Consider the following 25,254-nt stretch of genomic DNA (forward strand, 5'->3'; position numbering starts at 1 on the left):
AGAGAGAGGCTGAGGGCAGGGTCGGAGGAGGATGGCTGGCTACACCCAGCACACACAGAGCTCTAGAGAACCCCCAGGATGGGGATGGATTTGACACATCAACTGCTGGGAGAACAAACACACATTCAGTATTGGGTCAGGTTTTTGAAATTTAAATAAATCTTGCTCCTATTAGGGAGTATCTAATAAAAACAAAACCAAAACCACTTTCTAAGCAGTTTCAATGTGCCAGGTTAATTGCTTTCACATAAATTTTCTTACTTAATTCTTTCAACAATCCTGTAGGAAAGGGATTGTGCTCCCATCTTACAAGGGTGAAACAGTCTCAGAGAGGTAATATTACATGCCTAGTAACAAACCCAAGAAGTGACCAAGTTGGAATATTAATTGAAGTCTTATAATCTGAGCCCAAACTACACAAATTTTTTTAGTTCCAATTCCATTTCCTCTTCAGATTACTTACAAATATTAGAAATAAATGGCTTATTTATAAGATTATAATATACCTCATACTCTAAATATGTATTTATTAAATGTACTATAAATTATATATTTATTAAATATATATAAAGTATATATAATATGTATAATATATTATTATAAACCTCATATTCTAAAGGAATAGTCATTATATAGACTTACAGAAACACACTTATATAGCTTACAGATATGCACCCAACAGATTAAAACAAAATAGACAAGAAAGTCATGGCAAAGCAAAAAGGGAAACGTGAGAAGTTGTGAGATTCTTTGGGTCCAAAGCAGTTGCACACATGAACACAAAATTTCCTGAAAGTGAGAATGAAAAGAGATTTTTTCCTATGAGTCCTCAATGTAGGAAAGATTGTGTGACATGACGGTTGTTGCCCTCAACGTCAGAGACTACATTAAGCTTCCTGGTCTGTTTCCAATATGCCATCCATCTCAGGAAGCCATATTGCACAACTTCTGGGCACACCACTCACACTATGTTCCATGTGAAAAGTGTCCCTGGAATTGTGCAACTTGGTAGCCTTGAGTCAATGGTGATACAATGGTGAGCAAAACCAGACAAGGGTCCTCCCCTCATTAAACTTATATTCTCGTGAAGAAAATACCAATACATATGACATTGCTACCATGACAAGCCTGTGACAGAGCTCACCAAGGAGGTCAAGGAAGGCTTCCCGGAGAGAAACAGGCTTAGACTGAGATCTGAAGGATGAGCTGAAGCAATTAACTTGCAAAGAGGGGAAGGAACAGTGTACCAAACACGGGGATCAGCATTTGCAAAGGCACTGTAGTGAGGAGGAGTTCAGAGACTAGGGAGAACTGTGGCTTCAGTGGAGAGAATGGAGAATATGGCTTAAAATGAAGATAGAGGGAAAGGCAGGGGTCAAGAGCTGTGAATACATTAAGAAATTTTTTCCTTCATTTTGAGATAAAGGTAAAGCTAATGACTGTTTTTAAGCATGTAGGTGACATATGAAGAGAACATTTCAGGAATCTGTATGGGGCTTAGATATAGGACTACCTAACGGGCCTGACATTATTTAAGGATAAAATTTAGGGTAAAATTTAAAGATGAAATAGGAAATTAGATGCAGGTGGTCCATGAATCATCTATAAATTTTTAATATGAATGAGTAATGATCATTTTTCTGGGTATAGGCTGTATAGCTATCCTCAGGTTCCTAAAGGTGCCTGTGAACCTAAAAATATTAAGAATCTGGGATGGATTACATATACTCTTTTTTTTTTGCGGTATGCGGGCCTCTCACTGTTGTGGCCTCTCCCGTTGCGGAGCACAGGCTCCGGACGTGCAGGCTCAGTGGCCATGGCTCACGGGCCCAGCCGCTCCACGGCATGTGGGATCTTCCCAGACCGGGGCACGAACCCGTGTCCCCTGCATCGGTAGGCGGACTCTCAACCACCGCGCCACCAGGGAAGCCCGGATTACATATACTCTTGAAATGCTCCATGGACATTATTTCTTATTACCAAGCTTCTGATAAGGGGTTTGTAATAGCTTATTAAGATATATTTTACATATCATAAAATTCATTCATTTAAAATCTATAATTCAGTAGTTTTAGTATAGTGACAATGTTGTAGAACTATCACTATAATCTAATTCCAGAACACTTTCATCACCCCAAAAAGAAAACCCATCTTACTGGCAGGTACTTCTCACTCCCCACTAATCCTGCTCCCCTCCTCCCTCACCCCAGTCCTAGGTAACCACTGATCCACTTTCTGTCTCTATGAATTTGCCTATTCTGGACATTTCTTACAAATGGAATCATACAATAGGTGGTCTTTTTTTTGTGACTGGCTTCTTTCACTTAGCATACTGCTCATTATAAACATGTTTCATCCACATTGTAGCACTTATTAGTACTTCCTTCTTTTCCACAGTTGAATAATATTTCATCCTATGGAAAGACCACATTTTATCTCTTCATCAGCTTCATTATTAATAATATTAATTAATAATAATAATTAACGCTGCTAAAAACATTCATGTATATGCTTTTATGTGGAGACAGCAGAGACTCTGAGGCAAGAAACCAAATGGCAAGAATCCTCTGTTACCAGATCTTTTAAAATGAAAATAATCCGTGTTTACTGAGCGTAGGGGAAGAAACCCTGTGCTGCTGCTCAGGGGCGCGCCACATGCTTGGACAATCTAGTGAGTGAAGGTGCGATGATCTACTTCTTGGCTACGTCAGAAGGGACGGGAACATGCGTTGAGGGGGCAGCCACCCCATCTCCACTCAGACGTGGGCCAATGAAAACAATTTTCCTCTGGAGGCAGCCTGGAGCCCCGCCCCCCGATTCTGGCACACATGCGCCCCAGCACCACAGTGGTGAGAGCTCACGAGAAGCAGCACAGGCCACTCAGCGCCCTGGCAGTCTGTCATGGGCCTCCAACTTGAAATAGCAATGTGAAAAAGAAACATGCTTTATTAAAATGTTACAAATATTGCCCACTTCCCGCCCTCCGAATAATAAAAGTCCTGCCTTTCCCAGGACGAGGGTGACATTTCCATCCTTTGAAACAGTACAAGCCAGTGTCTCTCTTTTGTCTCCTCAAAGCCCTTGGGCCACCTGTGCCGCAGATTATTCCTCACTTAACCTTCCTTGGCCTTTTGCTTTCTTTCGGGAGGTGTTTAATTACCTTGGACTCACAAGGCTGCACTTCAGGTGAGCCTCTCCTAATGGCCTCATTACCATTTTACACAAAGAAGTCGTTGCTGATTGTAACTAAGCAAATAGGAGTGTGTGCCTTCCGGCCTGCCCCAGCTGCTCTGAAACCAGCCAAGTGGTCCTGGGCTCTTGGTGCCCCTGTGACCACTCAGGCCAAGACTTCTGAAGACCTCTCCTCACCCTGCAACAAGGAGAAGCTTTTGTCAGCACTTCAAACTTTGAAACTTCAAGTATATGCACAACTGATAACTGGTGATAGCATACTGTCCTCTAAATAAAAGTGAGGAAGGAAAATCTAAGGCTTAAATAACCCACAGTCATACATCTAAAACCCAACTTGCTCTGAGTGCTCCTGGGGGTGCTGGTCAAGTCATTAACATCAGGGATCATCAGGCATAATTTGAGGGGACAGAAAAGCCAGCAAGGGTGGTTTCCTCCTTTAACGAGGTATCAGGAGGGAGACAGAAAACAAAGGGAAGAGAGTACAAAATTGAACTTGTCAGCATCTTAACTTCCCTCCTCCTCCTCTTTTCCCATCTTGGATACCGCAGCATCATCCAGCCAGTCTCCTAGGCTAGATTCAGATGTTAGATTCCATTCTTCTCCTTCCCTTCCTACAACCATTCTCCACATCTTACCACCCTCCTGCTGATATATCCTGAATCTCTCAGTGCCCATGACCTTGGCCCTGTGCTGCTCAGCTCTACCCATCTTCTCTGACCCAGATCAGTGGAGTAGTTTCCCAGATCAGATGGGCTCTCTGTCTTTAGTTTTCCTTCAATGCCATCTACCCACAGCTGTCCCAGTATTCTTGGAAATATGTGAATCTGATCTCTGTCAAAATCCTTCAGTGCCCCTACCCTTGGCCATCACCACCTGCAGGAAAACATCCCAACTCCTCCGAGTAGTCTGTGACGCTTTCCTCAGCTGGCCTCGCTTCCCTTGGCCCCCCGTAATGGGTACTTGATTGATAATGAATTGCTATCTAGAAGCATATACTACCCTCCAGCCCAAACACATGCTGACAACTCAGATGGAGTTGTCCCTTGTCCCTTTCTGCCCTACTTGTGAACATCTATTTACCCTTTGAAAGACCATCCAAGTGTCCATGAGTAGGGGCCTATTAAGTAAATTATACCACATCCTTGAAATATTGCATAGCTGCTAAAAAAAAAAAAAAAAAGTGGCAGTACTCTGTGAACTAACATGAAAAGATGTCCACAAACTACACCCAAATGGGGAGAAAACACAAGTTACAGAGCAATATATATAACATGAATCATTTAAAAAAATATACATGTATAAAAATCATTTATATATATACGTAGTAAGAATCTAAAATGCCACGTATCAAACTTTAACCATGTAGGGATGCTTTCACTTTCTATTTTATGCACTTCTGATTGTTTTGATTATGCTTTATAAAAAAACATGTTACTTTTATAATAAAGAATTTAAATGAGGTATTTTTCTTTAATAGTCAAATTAAACATTGCCTTGGGTTAAGGGAAAGAGGGAATCCAAATGACCCCTCCTTTGTGAAGCATTCCCTGACCACTAAGACAGGCTTAATGACGCCCGGCCTGGGCCTCCTTGGACTGCGAGTTGTCAGTGAATTGTAGTGTCTACTACCTTTCCTGCTAGACTGTGAGTTCCTAGAAGGGCCAGCAGTGGTCCAGCAGTACTTGGCCCAGTGTCATCATTCAGCACTTTTTGCTAAATAAAAGAACAGATGAGTGAGTGTTCTGACATCTTAAAAGGCACTTCCAATGGCCGAGCCTCCGTGCTTGGAGGAAAGTCTAGGATTACATTCTTCAGTGAATGATCATTGGAAGAAACGGTCTCAGTTGGGACGGATTGGGGGAGAAATTGATACTCATCCACTTCCCTTTTGCAGAGGGTCATCACTAAGATGCAACCAAAATTGCAAGGAAAATGAAGCTCTGGTGGCTGAATGAATTAAAGTGGACAACGGGGCCAGTCTTACACAACACTGCACGTGCCACATGTCCAGTAACATATGCAGCGTTCCCCACCCCGTCCCGCACCCTCTTCCTGTTTGCCCTGGTCACTACAGGCTCTACCTCTGGGGTCTCTTGGCTTCACTTGCTCCTCTATCCCCGCGCACTCCTCAGGCAGTAGAGTGTAGAGCTTGAGTCATAAGCGCCAAGTCTAAGATTAGAAATCAGTCTTCCTTACTTTCTTAACCTTTCTGAGCTTCAGCTTCCTTTGCTGTAAAATGAGGTATTTGTAACATACATACACTGTGAGGATTAAAATATAATGGATGTAAATGGAGAACTGACATAACAAACTGCCTGGCTTTGTGTTTTGTTTAATTAGTACCTGGACTACTGCACCCGTCTTTCAACTGGTGGCCCTTCTCCTGTTTTCTTCCTGGTCTAATCCATCCTTTGCACTTTGAATTATCTTTCTAAAACAAGAGGTTGAATCATAACACTTCCTTCTCCTAAAATTTTCAGTGACTCCATGTTGCTAACATATAAAGTCCAAGTTCCTTAGCACAATATTCAAGGCCTTCTATGGGTCTGGCTCCAGCTCTGTTTCCAACTTTATCTTCTACTCAATCTCAGAGGCCTCAAAACTATCCCTAAGCCTGGGGTATTCTTTATCTCATTCTCTAAAAAAACTCTTCTATTAAAAATTTTTTAAAAAGCCGTTGACTTTCTGTGATGCCCTGTCAGAACAAATAGTTCTTTCTCCGGGCACATTAGTTCTGTTACTTTTGTTCATGCCTAATCTTTGCAAGCCCCATGCTGGAGATGTGCTGGGAACAGAGCTGCATATGATCAGGGCCCAGCTCCTGAGGGCTTGCAGTCAAGCTCCCCCAGACCAGCCACAAGTTAGCTTATTACTACTTCAGAAGGGGCTCTCCCATCGTATTCATCATCATATTTAGCTTTTTTTGTATAACCAGCAGCTTACATATCTTCCTTCCCGCTACGATGAAGATAACCCTTGCAATTTATACCACTCAACAAGTATAAGATTATTTCTTCATCACTTGGTTGTAATTTGTAGGGGGAGAGGAGAATAAGGACGGCACGCTATTCACCTAGTCACCTCTGAGACACTCCTATCCACCTCTTTCCATCAGTGCTGGCACCTTAAGATCTTTCAGCAGCTTCCCTGTTGCTCTGAGGATAAAGACAGTCCTAGCCTGGCCTGCAAGGCTCCAGCCTTTTTCAGATCCGAGGCTCCTGTACCCCCTCCATGGCGTCGGCCACACCAACCGGGTTCCAGTTGCCCTGGCCTCTCTTATACTCCAGGACCTTTGGATAGGCTAACTCCTCTGTCTGGAGTGCTCTCTCCACCGTCACCCGCTTGCCTAGCATTCAGCACCGTGCAACAGGCCTTTCCACAGATAATCGGTCACCTGTGTTGTCCAGTGTGGTAGCTGCTATTGAGCACTTGAAATGTAGCTGCTTCGACTGAGGAACTGAATTTTATTTCATTTTAATCAATTTAAATATAAATAGCCACATGTGGATAGTAGCTACCATACTGGACAACCCAAGGCCCTAGATCAACTACTATTCATCCTTTAGATCTCAGCTCAAATACCACTGCCTCGGTCTGACCCCCTCAGATTAGGCCAAGGTTCCCTTGTCATATACTCTTCCTGTACCTTTCCTTCAGGGACAAACAGCAAAGTGATGATGTATTATGTGGCAGTCCATTAACGTCTGTCTCCTCCATTAGACTGAAGGTTCTAGGGAGGCAGGGACCATGGCCACCCTCAGTGCTGGCACAACACTGCAAGTAGAGATACAGTTCTTCTCAAAATCTGACTCAAGTCATCCTGGGCAGGGGGTCCACTTGCATTAACTGCTCAGTGTCAGAACTGAAGTTAAAAGTTTTTTTTTTTTTTTGATAAATCAGACACCTGCAGCAGCTGGAAGGGGGGCAATAGAATTACTTTCTCTCCCCCTTTATAAAATAGCCCTTAAGGACTAAGGCAGATTGATTCTTCCTTTCGTGAATAAACTAGACATCAAGGCTTTGTTATAAGATCTCCTGGGGAATGTCTGGGTCTGGAGAGAGGAGGAGGAACTTGCCTTGTTTTCCCATCCTCAGGGGCATGTGTATATTGGCTCCTCTGCTACCTTCACGTGGGCAATGAAATGGCACGGTGCATCTCTCTGTGCCTTAGTTAGTTCTTGCCTAAATTTGAAGCAAAAAGTCTTGATATGTAAGGGCAATCTCACCCCACTCTCTTTCCCAGTAATAGTTTCTGAGAAAACCAGGAATTCGTCAGGAAAAAGGAACAGGAACTAGTATTTATCAAGCACTCTCCTAGGTACCAATAGCCATGGTAGGTGTTTTCATGCCCAGCACTGTATTAAAATTTCAGAACAAGTGGGCCAGGCAGAGACAGTTATCCCCACTATACAGATGAGAAAACTGAGCCTCAGCCCCATCTCACACAGATAGTACAGCAAGGGGCAGAGGCTAAAGTCAAGCACAAGTCGGTCTTACTCCAAAGTCTGTGCTATTCCATTAATTCTTACTGCTGCCAGGATTTCTCAGACCAGCAAATTAGATTTGTCCACGATACTGGTTTATTTTTTTCCACAACTTAATATATCTCCATTATTGCCTCCTTTCATTCCTTGCTTTTCTGTTTCTTACTTGAGAACATGGTTGTACCTTGACCTCGGTTGGCTTTAATTGCTTCTTCTGCATCCGATTTTCCCCTCAAAGAGCCTGGTTCTCCATGGGGGAGTGGGGACTGTGCTAGTTACGCGGAGCTCCAAGCTGGGGCCGGCTATGACCCCAGCGGCCCAGGTCTTTGCTCCCTCTGTCTCTCCTGACATCTTATGGGCCGAGTATTAAGTCGGAAAGTTAAGAGGTGAGCATTACAATTCTAAGCAGCTTTTTGTCAGACAAAAGGATCAATTTTCATTATGTGAGTGGCTACTTAACTATATGCTATAATGGCTTTGTTGAGCATCCTGAGAACAAACTATCAAGTCCTCAGGATGACATTCTTGGAGTAAAAAAGTACAATTTAAAAACAAAAAGGTCCATTTCTACTATCTGCCAAATAAAGCTCAGGAGGAGTCTTGCACTCACAGTGCACTCCAGCCCCCTCCCTGCCTGGTTAATCCCAGTACCTCCGCATTGTAAATGGAAACACACAGGAGCAAAGATTTTTGCATTTTCCTATCTATTTGTAATACTCATCTTCCTCCAAACACATTTTTTTTTTTGCCCGAAGTGAAACTGTCTTTGTTTTCCCTAAAAAACAATTAGTTTTAACACACCACACACACACACACACACACACACACACACACAATATTAATGCAGCTGAACACTAAAGAAGGTTACAAGATTTGAGCTCAAAGTAAATGTGTATTTATAATATTAGGTGGTCATTCAATAAAGATTATTTCTATCCATATATGTTCATGCACGTATGCTTGTATATGTATGTATCCATAGAGTATTTTCAAAGAAGGGTTTTCTCCCCCATACTTCTGGCAGTTTAGGTTTAAAGGTCAGATTTAAACTATCATCATGTTTCACAATGCAATCTGTGCAGTGCTGGGTAATGAAATGGTTCAGTAAAGGTGCTCGTGGAAATTCTTTTAATTAGGTCTAAGGCTTTTCAGTTGTCAACATGAATAAACCAAGAACCAGTCTCTTGCAAACACAAGGCACAAAATACAAATGTAAGTTACCTTTGAAAAGAGAGATACACTCTTGTAAAAGGAAAGTTATAAAGCATGTTTTTTACAACATATACTTCAATTTTTTAAAAAAAATACCAGCATCTTTCAACAACAAAATGGACTGCAGATCAACAATAAAGCAGTTACTCTATTGCTAATGAACCAGGACACTAATGCTTGCTTCTAATGAAAAGTATTTGGAGGAAGACTAAAGTTTTTCATACCTAAAAATGTTTATCAGGAGACTGACGTTCTTCATGAGCAAAAGCCACCTCTCCATTTAACTATAATTAATCCTACAGATCAGCGGTCTTTCACTCAGACATGTGAATGTCCCATAATGACTCCTGCAAATTGAATGATATCAATGAAAAATGCACTAGAATGCACTTTTGCCTTTAGCATTATCTGAGGCCCAAAAGATGAGCATATCACAGTAGGAACATCATCAAGACTCCTGCTTTTCAAAGCTGTGTTGACAAACTAAACTATTTAGATTTGGAATTTTCAGCTGTCAGCTCAAAGCTGAATCTAGGGATTGAAATTCACAAGATGAAAACTGCAAGAAAATGGTAGGTTGCTTTGGGAAGTTAGATTGTATTTGCATTGAGCTTGATGGAAAAAGCAAAACTAAATAAATGATTTCAATCACCACCAATAGTTCATATTCAGATGGATACAAAGGTGTTCATAAAAGCCGATCAGCTGGCCTGAGACCTGACGTGGAATGGGACAACCCAAATGGAGCAACGGCTGCATGTAACGAACATGTATAATAAATCCATGCATCGATCAACCAATGAATGTATGTCTAGCAAACCCTGAGTTCAGATCCTGACTCAGCTGCTTGCTATTAGCTGGATGTCTTCAGGCATCTTATTTTCTTCTCTTCATTTAACAAAAAAGGGGTAAAGTACCTCCCCTTCCCCTCAGGATTATTATGTAGATTGAATGTCAAGATTTTCAAAGCCTCTCACACAGTACCTGGCACACAGCAGGAGCCTAATAGATGCTGATTATTCTTCCACATTAACCCAACTCCAAAGCCAAAACTACCCAAGCCATTATTTTAGCATAAAAAAGAATAATGGGCTCACAATTAACATTTTCTGGGGCATCAATGACTGAAATGTCACTCATTATGCTAAGCCTAGTGGGTTTATCTAGTGACCCAAACTTATGTGTATTTGGGAGTTAATGAAGTGCTTGGTGTTTACAAAGATAAAAGCAGGATTCGGCTCAGCAACAATCCTGGGCTGAATGGATATAGATTTCCATGCTTAGGGATGTAGCCAGGCCGGATCCATGGTGGATCACATGGATACATCCACACAGAGTGAGATATCTCCCAAGGGGATCTGGGCATCTCCACCTCCTCAGGGGAGAAAAAAAAACAAAACAAAACAGGAAGGGGGGTGGTGGGAAGTGTGTATAATAGATGTGTTTCACAGTGTCCCTGCTGTGATGAACAACTTGATCCACTTACAGTTCCAAACACATGATGCATAAAAGAGCTGACAGAAATTCAATTCTTGCAAAGAAAAGCATCTGCTCTCTAGTGGGAACGGCCAAATATTAAGCAGTTTTAAGGCAGGGCAAAGACCTAGAGGAGCACACTTCATTATCTAGATAGCCAGAGTCAAAAACGCAGATCACAAATGAATGAAGAAGTAGCCGAGATTCCAAGCATTAATTACCCAGAGTAAAACGATTCAAGTTAAATCTTTGTTACGACAAATATTAAACCCAGCTGTGTTTATGTAGCAGTTGTGAAAAAGAAGGAAAAAAAGAAATCCGTGTATAATATCTGTGAGCTCTGCCAGTTAATTGAATTCGCTGGCAGCACTTCCTCTATCAGGAGCCAAACATCCTCAAGGATAAAATGTAGCTTTTAAACAGACCTGGGGAAAGCGGAATCAAGAAATTTCAACCAATAAAACACAACTCTTAACTGGTATAAAAGTAAAGTAAAATTCAGTAATGAATGGAAGGAAGTCTCTTAAACATTTACTGCATTCCAGAGCTTGGAGTTGCGGTTTATTGCTGAGGTCTCTTCTGATGTCCCACAGTGCTTCTGCTCCAGCATCTTTAATGAAGTCCCATAAACTCCCATAAAATACTCGATTGTTGACAAATCCTACACACACACACTCAGGGCAAGGCACACTGGATCATGATGCTCCTTTCCTTCCTACATGAAATTTAGAAGTCACGGAGTGGACACTGTCATGGAGAGTGGTCCAACACAGAAGAGAGACCTACAGACAATCCCCTAAAGCATGAGGGACGAATGACTGGATAATGGTGATAGGTGATACTGATAAGAATTCTCTTCAGCAAACTGTCCCCTGACCCAAGTCCAATATCAGATTTAGGGTGGGGAGAGCTTGGCTAGATTCTAGGAACCAGAGAAGCAACAAGAGGTTGGGTCCAACATTCCACCCTTAGTCTAGTCATTACCTGACCTAACTACCTTAGTTGATTCCCCACTGCCCAAAATATGAAGTCCAGACTTGTTTTTATGACAGAAGACCATTTCCCATCTGGTCCTTCCCATCTACTTCTTTGGTCTCATCTTTTGTCCCCCCCAAACACACACCCTGTGCTCCAGCTGGACTAAACTATTATTCCCTGCCCAAACGCATTATACTTTTTTTGTTCACACCTCCAGCCTCAATGCATTCCATTCCCGCTCCCAGTATGCTCGTCTCTCCTTTTCCAGGAACAGTGACTGTTTCTTGTACATCTTTATGTTCCTATGGTCCAAGACACTGAGCACACCTCCAGAAAACTTTGGCTGGATAAATAACCTCCAATCCTGAACTGGCTACTGATCTGCCCTTTTGGGACACTCTGAATGGTTCCTGTGGATGGAAACAAAGCTGCTGGTATAAGTGGGTAGGAGAGCGGCAAGAGACAGGTGCCAGGACAAGTGCCAGGAGAGGCAGGCAGAGACTAGATTATAAAAGGCCATATTACGGAGCTTGAATTTTACTCAGAAGAAAATGAGGAACCATTAAAGGGTTTTAAGTTGAACAGTGACATTCATGTTCCAGATTACGCCTTCATTTACAGCAACAGAGAATGGTCTGGGATTGCAGAAGTGGGGGCAATACTGGCAGCCCAGCCTTCTGTTACCTCTTTTACTAACCAGCCAGTGACCTCACTGGGAATAAGGTGCATGTCTTAATCATCTCTGCATCCATTATACCCAATACAAAGCCTGACACATAGTAGGTGCTCAGGGAATGCCTGTTTTGGTTTCTTTTGTCTTTTCTGGCTTTACTGAGGTCTAATTGACAAATAAAATTATACATATTTGAAGTGCACAAGGTGATGATTTGATAAATGTATATATTTTGAAATAATCATCACAATTAAGTTAATTAACATATTCATCACTTCACATAGTTACTTTTTCTTTGTATGTGATAAGGACACTTAAGATCTACTCTCTTAGCAAATTTCAAGCATGCAATAGAGTATTACTAACTACAGTCACCATAATGTACATTAGATCCTTGGAACTTATTCATGTTATAGTTTGTGACCTTTGACCAACATTTCCCCATAGGAAATACCTGTTGAATGAATAAACATTCTATTAGAGAATACTAACAATACATGTTTTACCGTGGCAGAAGGATCAATTCCACAAGGGTACTAAGTCTACAAGGCCTATACACATAAAGAGTTACATAAGATACTCAAGACAATCAGAGCCTGCCCATCTCCCCACTCGGCATTTTTCTTCCTATTGGGATTTTAAGAATGGGTTTTTTGCAAGGTTTACTATTAGTTCAGACATTTCCCGGGCCAGGCTACTAAGCCAGACAGCCCGTGATGTCTGCTCCCTTGCTTCTGGGATTAAATGCATTGTTGACTCACAAGGTAGGATGGCACACCAGCACCTAGGAGGCCCTATAGCAGCATCTCTAGGGTCTGAAGTTTCCGGGCCTTTGGAAAAAACATGGCATAGAGAAGCTCCAGCCAACAAAGCTGTTAGCAATGGCCTAACAAAGCAAGGCCATCGCTGAGCAGACTGCTCTCTCTCCAACCAGCATTCTAAGCGGGGGTACTCCAGAGAAGAGGCAGCAGGCAGACTCCGGGCTTATTTTTTGTTTTTTGGGTTTTTTTGCGGTACACGGGCCTCTCACTGTTGTGGCCTCTTCCATTGCGGAGCACAGGCTCCGGACGCGCAGGCTCAGTGGCCATGGCTCACGGGCCCAGCTGCTCCGCGGCACGTGGGATCTCCCCGGACCGGGGCACGAACCCGTGTCCCCTGCATCAGCAGGCGGACTCTCAACCACTGCGCCACCAGGGAAGCCCTAGACTCCGGGCTTTTTTGAATCTGGGCCCTCCTGAACCAAAGTTTTGCCTTTGGACTCCCACAGACAGTCACCTACATGGTATAGCCCAATTTTAATGTGATTTGAACCAGTCCTGAGGTCACAATTAAACAAGATGCTGTCATTCACTCAGTGAAAATTTACTGAGTACATGCTATATATTTAACTCTGGGGCAGATACAAACGTAAAGAAGGAAGAGTTTTTAGTCCCTACCCTAGAGGGGTTGGAAGAGAGGACACAAGAAGCCAAAAATAATTCCGATATAACATGACGAGCGCTGTAACAGAAGGATGTACCATGTGCTTTGAGAATACAAAAGATAGAGCAATCAACTACTGAGGGAGGGTCAAGAAGACTTTACTCTAGAAAGACCAGAAAACTGATTGGAGTTAGAAGAGACTGAAGACAGGAATGTAATTAGGAAGGCATTGTCCATTTTCCAGTTTCACAGCACAGAAGAGAAGTACAGGGTCCAAGTGACTGCTGGGCCTCACACAGGTGACTGGGATAGCTACACATGCATATAGTTTCCACCAAAAAAAAATTATATGAATTTTAAACAATTTTTCAAGAGTAAGTGCTAACTTTCATGTTACTGATAAAAGTGAAAACTGGTATAATCTTTTGGGGGAGGTGGTGGTATTTAAAAGTATGTATCAAAAGCCTTAAATTTTTATATGATTCAGAAATTCTACTTCCAGCAATTCATGGAATTCAAGTAAGTGATATAGAGATTTAGTTACAAATATGTCCATCATACTGCTGTTTAAAAGAATGCAAGGGCTTCCCTGGTGGCGCAGTGGTTGAGAGTCCGCCTGCCAATGCAGGGGACACGGGTTTGTGCCCCGGTCTGGGAGGATCCCACATGCCGCGGAGCGGCTGGGCCTGTGAGCCATGGCCGCTGAGCCTACGTGTCCGGAGCCTGTGCTCCGCAACGGGAGAGGCCACAACAGTGAGAAGCCCGTGTACCGCAAAAAAAAAAAAAAGAATGCAAAACTTGAGGGACTTCCCTGGTGGCTCAGTGGTTAAGAATCTGCCTGCTAATGCAGGGGACATGGGTTTGAGCCTTGGTCTGGGAAGATCCCACATGCCGCAGAGCAACTAAGCCCGGTGCGCCACAACTACTGAGCCTGCGCTCTGGAGCCTGTGAGCCACAACTACTGAAGCCCACGTGCTTAGAGCTGTGCTCCACAACAAGAGAAGCCACTGCAATGAGAAGTCCGCACACCGCAACAAAGAGTAGCCCCCGCTCGCTGCAACTAGAGAAAGCCCGTGCGCAGCAACGAAGGCCCAACACAGCCAAAAACAAATAAATAAAGAAATTTATTTTTTAAAAAAAAGAATGCAAAACTTGAAATTATCAGGCCAAATATATTATGGTGTATTATCCATACAATGAAATGGTAGCTCACACATTAAAAGGTATGAATTTTAATGATTAAAATGGTCACAATATATCAATAGTTTTCCTTTTTTTTTTTTTACTGTGTTGCAGAGTAATGAATGTATTATATTTTGTAAACCAGTATGATATGTATATTATGTATATTTAAGAGTTTCATGAATTGATGCTTACCCATATTATTTGAGATATACTCTGATATTCCTTGTTCAACTCCATTAAAAAAAAAAGCTTGCTGTGACCCACTAAGTTGATTTTATGGTTTCACTAATGGGTGACTACTTGCAATTTGAAGAAATCCATTTTTAGGGTGTAAAGTAAAATCCCAATGGCATTTAGTAATCATGACCAAAGAGTCAAAATGCTTGGCACTCAATTTACCCAGTATATTGTAGCTGTAATGTACACTGAATTTCTCCTGTCTCTTTTAAAAAGGGAACTCTGATCTTTGCAGATCTTTGCTCTTCCAGATACCTGTACAAAGTGAAGAGTCAAATGTTGAATAAATGAGTTTTCCAAGATCTAGAGTTCAAAGCAGATTGCATATTTTGCTCACTCTTTCATTCATTCGCTCATTCCACAAACACTCATTGAATGCCCCAGTGAGTCATGCATTGTGCCAGGGCTGTGTTCACAACCATGTAAAGCCCAAATGCTTAGGAGGGGAAAGAGTTATTATATAGTACGTGGTATAAAAGAAGTATGGGAAAAATGTTATGAAATCCCAGTGCTGAGCTGTGGAAGCATCACAGAAGTGACAGTTGAGGAGTGCCCTATAGAGCAAATAGGTTTAGCCAAGTAGAGAAGGAACGGTATCCTAACCAGAGGGAATAGCACGGAAAGAAGCATAGAGATGTGAAAGAGCATGAGGCCTTGGGGAATGGGATCACTCTCCTAGTGGCTGGGAAACGGGGTATGAGTACTGAAGTGATGCAAGATGAGGCTGAGAGGTTGCCTGGGGTCAGCGTCCAGCTTGTGAAGAAGCTTGGATGCAGCATAGAAGGACTGGAAACTACTCTGGCCTGGGGCACTGCAGGTGCTCTGTAAAGAGTATCTTTCTTCCCTTGCCTTCTCCCCCTTCTCACACCAAGGAAGACTGCTCAAGATGGTTTCTCTCTCTTCACATGGTTAGAAACCTCTTGGATATCCCTCAAAAATTCCACCAAGGAAGAACAAGAAGTTTAAGTGATTTAAAACGCATCATTAAGTCATCTGTGATCTTTTTAACCAAAGTATATGGAGAAGAAAGAGAAACTACAGTCCTGAAGACATACAAACCATAAAGCCAAAAGCCAGGATTCAAGTGCTTCAGGAGAGAGGAGGAAAGATGAGTTTTCCATCATAAAACTAGTAATAATCATATCACAGAAAATTTAGAAAATGAGAGAAAAAAATGTTAACTCATAACTTTACTATCCTAATATACCACTGTTGATAATTTAGAAGTTCTTTTAAAAATCTTACTTCTGAGTATCTGGCTGTTTTTCTTAATTGTAGTCATGGTAGATATATCATTCAATATTCTGCTTTTTCCACTGAATTGTATCCTTAGCATTTCCTGTGTTGCCCACATTCTTCATAGCAATCATTTTTAGTGACTGTGTGGTACACTCCATTGAATAGCAGTGGAATAGATCACCTTAAACACTCCCCTTAATTTTGGATATTAAGGTTGTTCCCAACTTCAGTTAACATAAACAATGCTATTTGGTTAGGTGGCTTTCTCCATTTAGAAGAATTTGCCAGAAAAAAACCCTTAAAAGTAGAATTATTGAGTCAAAAGGTAATACGTATTTTAATGTCCTATTACATATATCACCACATAAGAAAGCCTGATTTAGAAGAGCATTGATCAGGTTACAGAAAGCACGAAGTAAAAGAAAGGAGAGTGTAAGCAGATGGTAAAGGTCACCACATACACGTGCATACACAAAAACCTGTGAGTTTCAGGCCAAAGAATATTAGAAAGGGCCCCGACTGAGCTCTGGGAAATCAGTGATGAGGTGTGGTATGTTCACCTCACTGGAAGCCTGGAAGCGTCTGAGCTTTCTTTTGCCAAGCTTTTAAAAAGCTCTACAAATTTTACCCGTTGGCTAAACAGTGTATACTTAACACTCTGGAAGGAACAAGAGATGTTCTTTAAATTTTAAGAGAGAAACAGATGAAGAGTGCTTGGTTAAATGGCTGCGGAGGGAGGGACATTATGTTTCTGTTCAAAGCATCCACATGGGCTTGAGATAAACATCAACAATGAAGACCCAATGCAGCCAAAAATAAATAAATAATAAATTTATTTTAAAAAAAAATGAAGTCTGTAAACAGGCCTTTACACCAATAAAAGATGGACTATTCTTGCCATATTCCTTCCCCCAAATCCATAGCTAGGGAACAATACAATATTGTCAGTGAAAGCAGTACATTTGCAAGTTTCATGGAACCCAGCAAAGTACAACAGTACTAACCTTGCCAACTCTTTTTTTTTTTTAATGGTACAAAAAGCTAACTAAGATTACAAAATTTAAGACTAAATTGTCTAGGTAACTAGTAGAAAGCCAGAGCCACCCTGCCTCCAAAGTTACCCCTTAACCCATGTTCATAAATCATGTGAAAATCAGCAGAGCTGTTCTGAAAGCTAATCAATATTAGAACTTCCTTTTTAAAATTAATTTCCAAGTCCTCTTTCTTTTTAAAATTTACTTTATCAAGTCATAACTAATATACAATAGAATGCATATATTTAAAAAGTACAGTTCAATGAGTTTTGACAAATATATACATCTGTGTAACCATCACCACAATCAAGAAACAGAACATTTCCTTCACCTCAGAATGTTCCTTCCTGCCCTTTTCAATCAGTTCCTGCCTTCTCCATCCCAGGCCGAGGCAACCACTGGCCTGCTTTCACCCACTCTCTTTTAGATTTTAAGTACATGAAATCATATAGTACATTCTCATGTGTCTGGCTTTTTTTGCTCAGTGTAATATATTCAAGATTCATCCATGTTGTTTTGTGTATCACAAGTATGTTACAATGAATAATGACTCATGTAGTAAAAAGTAGGGATAAAATATAGTGTTTCTCCATCTATCAGCTGATGGACATTAGGATTATTACCAGGTATTGTTTACTGTGAATAAAGCTGCTATAAACACTCGTGTACAAACCTGTTTGGATATATATTTTCATTTCTCTTGGATAAATACCCAGGAGTGGGGTTATTGGGTTATATTGCTGGTGTACATTTAACTTCAGAGAAAACTGCCCAACTGTTTTCCAAAGTGGTTGTTCTGTTTTATGCTCCCAATACCAGTGATGAAAGTTTCAGATCAGTTGTTCCACATCCTTCCTAACACTTGTTATTGTCAGTCTTTAAAAAAAAATTTTTTTAAGTCAGGTATGACTTACATATAGTAAAATTTACCACTTTTGGTGGCTAGTTTTATGAATTTTGAAAGATGCACATAGCCATGTAACCATCCCCACAATCAAGATACAGAACAGCTCCGTCACCCCAAATCCCCTCACACCCCTTGATAGTCAGCTGCTCCTCCCAGCCCTGCTCCGGACAACCGCTCATCCGAGTTCTCGCTCAACAGTCTTGCCTATTCCAAAACGTCAAATAAATGGATTATTTCACTTAGCATAATGTGAGATTCATCCATTTTGTTGGACAGATCAGTACTTAGTTTCTTTTGATTGCCAAGTAGTATTCCATTTTACAGGCACACCACTGTCCCTCATCAGTTGAAGGACATCTGGAATGTTTCCAGTTTTTGGCAATTATGAACAAAGCTGCTAAAAACATTCACGTACATGTGTCTGTGTGTACATAAGTTTTCATCTTCTTGTGTGTATACCTAAGACTGAAATTACTTGGTCACAGAGTAAACATTTGTTTAAGATACTCATTTATAAGAAATGCAGTCTTTTTATTTTAGCCATACCAGTGGGTATACAGCAGTACCTTCCTTGTGGTATCAATTTACACCCTCATGGAACATCTTTCCCTGTGCTTACTGGCTATTGTTTTTCTTTTTTCTCTCCAAATCCTTCCTTTAATGTCAGGTAGTGCTTCAACCTAAACACACACAGGATACATACCGTAGAGAAAACGGACCTGAGGGCATCCGAGTCATGGACGGTGTGGTAGGTAAAAACCTTGGCCCAATGCAAAGGAGCAGTCAAGGGCCTGGAAGAAGGATGGTACTCTCTTTCCCCTCTCCATTTCTCTTTCCTACTGGGCTTAAACTAAAGTTTGTGGAAGAGAAAGAGCTTTCAATTAGTGGAACCAATGAGGCCCCAGGGCCTTGGAGGGTAGATTTGGTTGTACAGTATTACAAAATATATTTAAGAAAAAAACAGCCGAGGCCTCCCAGCAGCCCAAGTGTCAGCTGGTCCAGTGGCCCGACCTCTACATGTAGGTGTTGGACCGGGAAGGGGGAGAGAGTGATTGCTGGACACTGGTGTCAGTTCATGATGGAGCAGCATAAGATTTTCCCTGCTCTGTGAACGTGCACATAAACAGAGCCCCCTGCCCTCAGCCCTGCTCTGCTGCAAGGAAGCCACTCAGAGTAAGTGACAGCTGGGCACAAAGTGTTCAGTAAGACCAGTTATGGGGTCTAGTGCAGTGAAGTTAGTCATTCATTTAGGACCTATTTTCACACAGGGGCAAGGAAAAACCAGAAACTTCTATCTCACCCTTTAAACTGGGACATTCCAACCTACACAATTACCTGTAACGTGTCTCAGCTCAAAACAGGCCTTAGCTTCTGCTAAGGTTTGAAGTATGGAAAACATACAGTGCAGCTCTTCTCTTGGTCCAAGCTCTAGCTTTCGGCAAGACTGTTGCAGAAGATTTCTAATTGAGAGGCAGAAGCATCTGCGGTGAGGAAGGCAGCTACTGAAGGAATTCCAGGAGCCTGAGGCTGAGTTTGCAGAGCTGAGTGCTATCAGTTTCCTTTTCTACTGGTATCTTCTTCCTTCAGAGCAAACTTCCTCCTTAGGACCTCAGAGGTAAGCATGGCAGGGTCTTCCTCCTTCAATAAACTCCAGTTCAGGTCTTGGCTCTGCTTCACTTGGTGGAAGTCCTTTAGGATACCCATCATATCTGCAAAGCTGCTGGCCTTGGACAGAGAGACGCAGTCATCTTCTTCAGGCGAGCTGCAGGTAGCTTTGTGTTCTGGTCTGCAACATTCAGAGCTGGCAGAACAAAGCAGGGGGACTGATGGAAGCTCAGGGACCTGTACCTTGGTCTCCTTGGTGATGTCACTAATGACAAAGGAAGTTGTAGAGTGGAATGAGGATCCAAAACAAGGTAAGGGAGAAGAGACATTTGAACTTCCTGCATCAGCTGACACTATTTTAGCAATCTGGCTGCGCAGGTGGCTCAGCTCATCCTGCAGCTCTTCGGTGCAGCCAAGGGCTGGCACGGCTGGCTTCTTCAAGGCCAGAAGCCTCTCCTGCGACCCACGCAGTTTGGGCAATGAGGCATTGTGCTGAATGACGATCAGAGGGCTGGGCTTGCAGGTGTGCCTCAGGGGGCGTGTATCGCTCCTGACCAGGACATAAGTCTCCTCTACATCTGCAGGAATCCAGACGATGTCAGCCAGAGTAGGGACTGGCAGTACATGCCTCAGACACAGGTCAGAGATGTTGGGCAGGGTCTCAAAGGATGCCCGGGGACATGGCTTCAGGGGCAGGTCGGTCCCGATTCTTCTCACTATACTTTGAGCAGCCCCACGCGGCTTGTTTTGCCAGATTGGGATGGTCACATTGGCCTCCATTCCTGACATTTCAACTGGCTCCTGCACTTGAAGCACAAGGCAGCCACAGGGCAGCTCTGGAGGCTTGGAATGGCAGGAGGCGTGAAGCCTTCGTATCAGGCCATTTTAAGAAACATCAGACTTATCTTCCTCAGGGGCCCCTCCTGCCACAGCCTTATTGGCCATTTGAATATTTTATTGTTGAGTGTCTCTTCAAGTCTTTTGCCTACTTTTTAATTGGGCTGCTGTCTTATTATTCAGTTTAAGGGTTCTTTATATATTCTGGGGAAAAAGTCCTTTTGCAGATATAAGTATCAAGAATATTTTCTCTCAGTCTGTGGCTTGCCCCTTCATTTGTAAAATGGTGACTTTTTTTTTTTTGGCTGCATTGGGTATTCGTTGCTGCACGCGGGCTTTCTCTAGTTGCGGTGAGTGGGGGCTACTCTCTGTTGCAGTGTGCGGGCTTCATTGCAGTGGCTTCTCTTCTGGCGGAGCACAGGCTCTAGGCGCGCGAGCTTCAGTAGTTGTGGCACATGGGCTCAGTAGTTGTGGCTCGAGGGCTCTAGAGCTTAGGCTCAGTAGTTGTGGTGCATGCGCTTAGTTGCTCCGTGGCATGTGGGATCTTCCAGGACCAGGGCTCGAACCCATGCCCCCTGCACTGGCAGGCAGATTCTTAACCACTGCGCCACCAGGTAAGTCCCTGTGCTTTATGTCTTAACTAAGAAAACTATGCTTACCTTAAGTTCATGAAGATTTTCTCCTATCTTTTCTTCTATTCATTTTATAGTCTTTGCCTCTAAGTTTAGGTCTATAATCCATTTTGGGCTAATACTTGAAAGAGGTAAAAGTCAACACTCATTTTTTTCCATATAGATATCCAGTTCTTCCAGTAGCATCTGTTGAAGAAAACTATCCTTCCTCAATTGAATTACTTTGGCATGTTTGTTGAAGATCAATTAACCATTTATGTGTGGGCCTAATTCTGAACTATTTATTCTGTTCTATTGAACTCTATGTTTACCTACAATGTTGATCTACATTTACTATAACTTTACTGGAAGTCTTAAAAGTAGGTAATACAAGTCCTACAACTTTGTTCTTTTTCAACATTGTTTTGGCTATTCTAGATCTTTCGCATATTCATGTGCATGTTAGAATCAGCTCAAGTTGTTTTTTTTTTTAAGCCATCTGGAATTTGGGCTGGGATTATATTGAATCTATAGATCAATTTAGGAAAAATTAACATCTTAAAAATATTGAGTCTTCCAATCCAAAAAGTGGAGTATCTCTCCATTTGTTTAGGTCTTTTAAATTATTTTCTGAGAAATGTTTTATAGCTTTCAGTATACAAATCTTGCACATATTTTGTTAAATGTATTCCTAAGTATTCTGTGTTTTGTATGCTACTTAAAATGGTACTTTAAAATATTTCATTTTTCAATTGCTCATTACTAGTATATAGAAGTACATTTGGTTTTTATATACTAACCTTATCCTGTACCTTTGCTAAATTTGTTTATGAGACCCCCTTTGGATTTTCCATATACATGATCATGTTGTCTGAATAAAGACAATTTTTCTTCCTTCTTTCTAACCTTTAGGGCTTTTATTTCTTTCCCTTGTCTTAGTGAGTGGTTAGAACCTCCAGTACAATGCTGAATAGAAATGGGAAGAGCTAACAACCTTTTTTTGTTCTCATTCTCAAGGGGAAAGCATTCAGTCTTTCACCACGAAGTATGTTGGCTGTAAGTTCTTCCCAGATGCTCTTTATCACTATGAGGATACCTAGGTTTGCTAAGAGCTTTTATCAAGGACAGATGTTGAATTTTTCCTAAAATACTTTTTTGGCTTATGTTTTGATATAGTTTTCCTTTTTTAGTCTGTTGATATGGTAAATTACACTGATTTTCAAATATTTAACCAATCTGTACACATTTGATCATGATGTATTATCCTTTTTATATTGCTGGATTCAATTTGCTAATATTTTGTTAAAGGTTTTTACATCTATATTTATTAGGTATATTGATCAATATTTTTTTTTTCTTGTAAATTCTTTGTTTGATTTTCATGTCAGGGTAATGCTGACCTCATAAAATAAGGTGGAAGGTGTTCCTTTCCTCTCTATTTTCTGAAAAAGTTAGTGTAAGATGTATCCTAAAATATATGATAGAACTAATCCGTGAAGCTATCTGGGCCTGGAGTCTTCTTTGTGGGAAAGTTTTAATTAATTACAAATTCAAATTTCTTTAATAGAAACAGTACTATTTTTCAACTTTCTATTCCTTCTTCAGTCACTTTATGTTATCTGTGTATTTCAAGGCATTTGTTCATTTCATCCAATTTGTCAAAATTATAGGCATCAAATTGTTCCTAATACTCCCTTAATTCCTTTTTTTTGTTTCTCTTTTTCAAAAATTATACATTTTGGAATATTCTTAGATTCACGGAAAAGTTGCAAAGATAGTAGAGAGAGCGCCCAGATACTCCTCAACGCAGTTTCAGTTTCCCATATCTTACATTACCATGGTGCATTTGTCAAAACTAAGAAACTGACACTGGTACATTATTATTAACTAAACTCCAAACTTTATTGTGATTTCACCAGTTTTTCCATTAATGCGTCTTTTGTATCCTAGAATTCAACCCAGAATTCCAATTTAAAAAAAAATTTTTTTGGGGGGGGGGGCTGCACTGCGTGGCATGCGGTATCTTTGTTCCCTGACCAGGGACTGAATCCGTGCCCCCTGCAGTGGAAGCACCGAGTCTTAACCACTGGACTGCCAATGAAGTCCCTGACCTTGATAGTTTTGAGAAGTACTGGTCAGGTATTTGATAGAACGTCCCTAAATTTGAGTTTATCTGAAGGTTCTGTCATGATTTTACTGGGTTTCTGGAAAGAATAACACAAAAGTGACATATCCTCCTCATCACGTCATATCAAGTTTACAGTGATATTCACATGACATCACTTGGTTAAGGTAGTTTCTGCCATTTCTCCACTAAAGTTACTCTTTTTCCCTTTATATACACTAGTTTTGGAAGTGAGTCACTAAGTCCAGCCCACACTCAAGTGGTGTGTGTGTGTGTGTGGGGGGGGGGTGCGGACACAGAGATTAAGCTCCTTCTCCTAGACAGGACAATATCTACAGATATTAATTAGAAATTCTTTTATAAGGAAGATTTGTCTCTTCTCCCCTACCAATTCTCTTCATTAGTGTTTGTATGGTATACCTTCTCTACCCTTTTACTTTTCATCTGACTCTTTAAAGTGGAATTCTTGTAGACAGCATATAATTGGGTCTTACTTTTAAAATATAATTTAATAATCTCCAATAAGTGGAGTATTTAGACCATGTACATTTAATGTAATAATCACTATAGTTGGGTAAATCTATCATCTTGCTAACTTTTCTATTTGTTCCATCTGTGTTTGGTTCCTTTATCCTTCCCGCCTCCAAAATCTTTTGGATCTTCAATATTGGTTTATTAGCTATATACCACTTTGTTTTTCCTTAGCGGCTCTTCTAAGGTTTACAATATACATTTTAAAAAAATTTATTTATTTTTGGCTGCGTTGGGTCTTCACTGCTGTGCACGGGCTTTCTCTAGTTGTGTCGAGCGGGGGCTGTTCTTCGTTGCAGTGTGCAGGCTTCTTCTCACTGCGGTGGCTTCTCTTGTTGCGGAGCACAGGCTCTAGGCACGCAGGCTCAGTAGTTGTGGCTCATGGGCTCTAGAGCACAGGCTAAGTAGTCGTGGCACACGGGCTTAGTTGCTCTGTGGCATGTGGTATCTTCCCAGACCAGGGCTCGAACCTGTGTCCCCTGCATTGGCAGGCAGATTCTTAACCACTGTGACACGAGGGAAATCCTACAATATACATTTTTAACTTAATAGTCTACTTTCAAATAATATTATAACAGTTTACATATAATTTAAGAACCTTAAAACAGTATACTTCCATTCTCCCCCTGTCCTTTGTCCTACTGCTGTCATACATTTTACTTCTACGTATAGCACATAATACACTGATATTATTTACTTTAAATACTCATTTATCTTTTATTTTTTTGCGGTACGCGGGCCTCTCACTGTTGTGGCCTCTTCCGTCGCGGAGCACAGGCTCCGGGCGCGCAGGCTCAGCGGCCATGGCTCACGGGCCCAGCCGCTCCACGGCATGTGGGATCTTCCCTGACCGGGGCACGAACCCGTGTTCCCTGCATCGGCAGGCGGACTCTCAACCACTGCGCCACCAGGGAAGCCCTTGCCTTTATTTTTGAAGGATATTTACACTGGATATAGATTTCGAGGCTGAAGAAAATTTTCCTTCATTACTTTAAAAATGTCATTCCATTATCTTCTGGTTCATGTTGTTTCTTACAAGAAGTCTTCCGTAATCACTTTTTTCTTTTACATAATGTGTCTTTCTTCTTTAGCTAATTTTAAACTTTTCTTTGTATCACTTGTTTTGAGTAATTATCATGATGCACCTTTGTGTGGTTTTGTTTGAGTCTATTATGCTCGAGGTTCATTCAGCTTCCTGGAACTGAGTTGATTGTTTTCATCAAAACTGAAAAAAAATTGTCTGTAATCTCATTAAATATTTTTTCTGTCTCTCTCCACCCTCCTCTCCTTCTAGGATTCTAATTACATGTATGTTAGTCCTCTTGATATTGTGCTATATGGGTCCTCGAGGTTCTGTCAACCTTTTTCAGTCTTTTTCCTTTCTATGCTTCATAATGGATAGTTTGTACTGCTATGTCTTCGAGTTCATTGATCATTTGTGCTGTAGTGTCTAATATCCTTTTAATCCTATCAGTGAAATTTTCATTCCAGGTATTATATCTTTCA

The 25,254-nt window shown here is 41.4% G+C and overlaps 1 protein-coding gene and 1 pseudogene across 8 annotated transcripts in view; both read right to left on the reverse strand.

The window, feature by feature from the left end:
• The window catches only part of DENND1A (DENN domain containing 1A), a 530,720-nt gene that overhangs the window by 150,327 nt on the left and 355,139 nt on the right, over positions 1-25,254 (reverse strand). The window lies entirely within an intron of this gene.
• LOC149749048 (mitochondrial fission regulator 1-like pseudogene) overlaps positions 1-25,254 on the reverse strand; it is a 31,103-nt pseudogene continuing 5,849 nt past the window's right edge.

This window comes from Delphinapterus leucas, chromosome 6 (genome assembly GCF_059928025.1).
Source record: "Delphinapterus leucas isolate spDelLeu-1000000601 "Yukka" chromosome 6, BTC_Dleu_Yukka2, whole genome shotgun sequence".
NCBI lineage: Eukaryota > Metazoa > Chordata > Mammalia > Artiodactyla > Monodontidae > Delphinapterus > Delphinapterus leucas.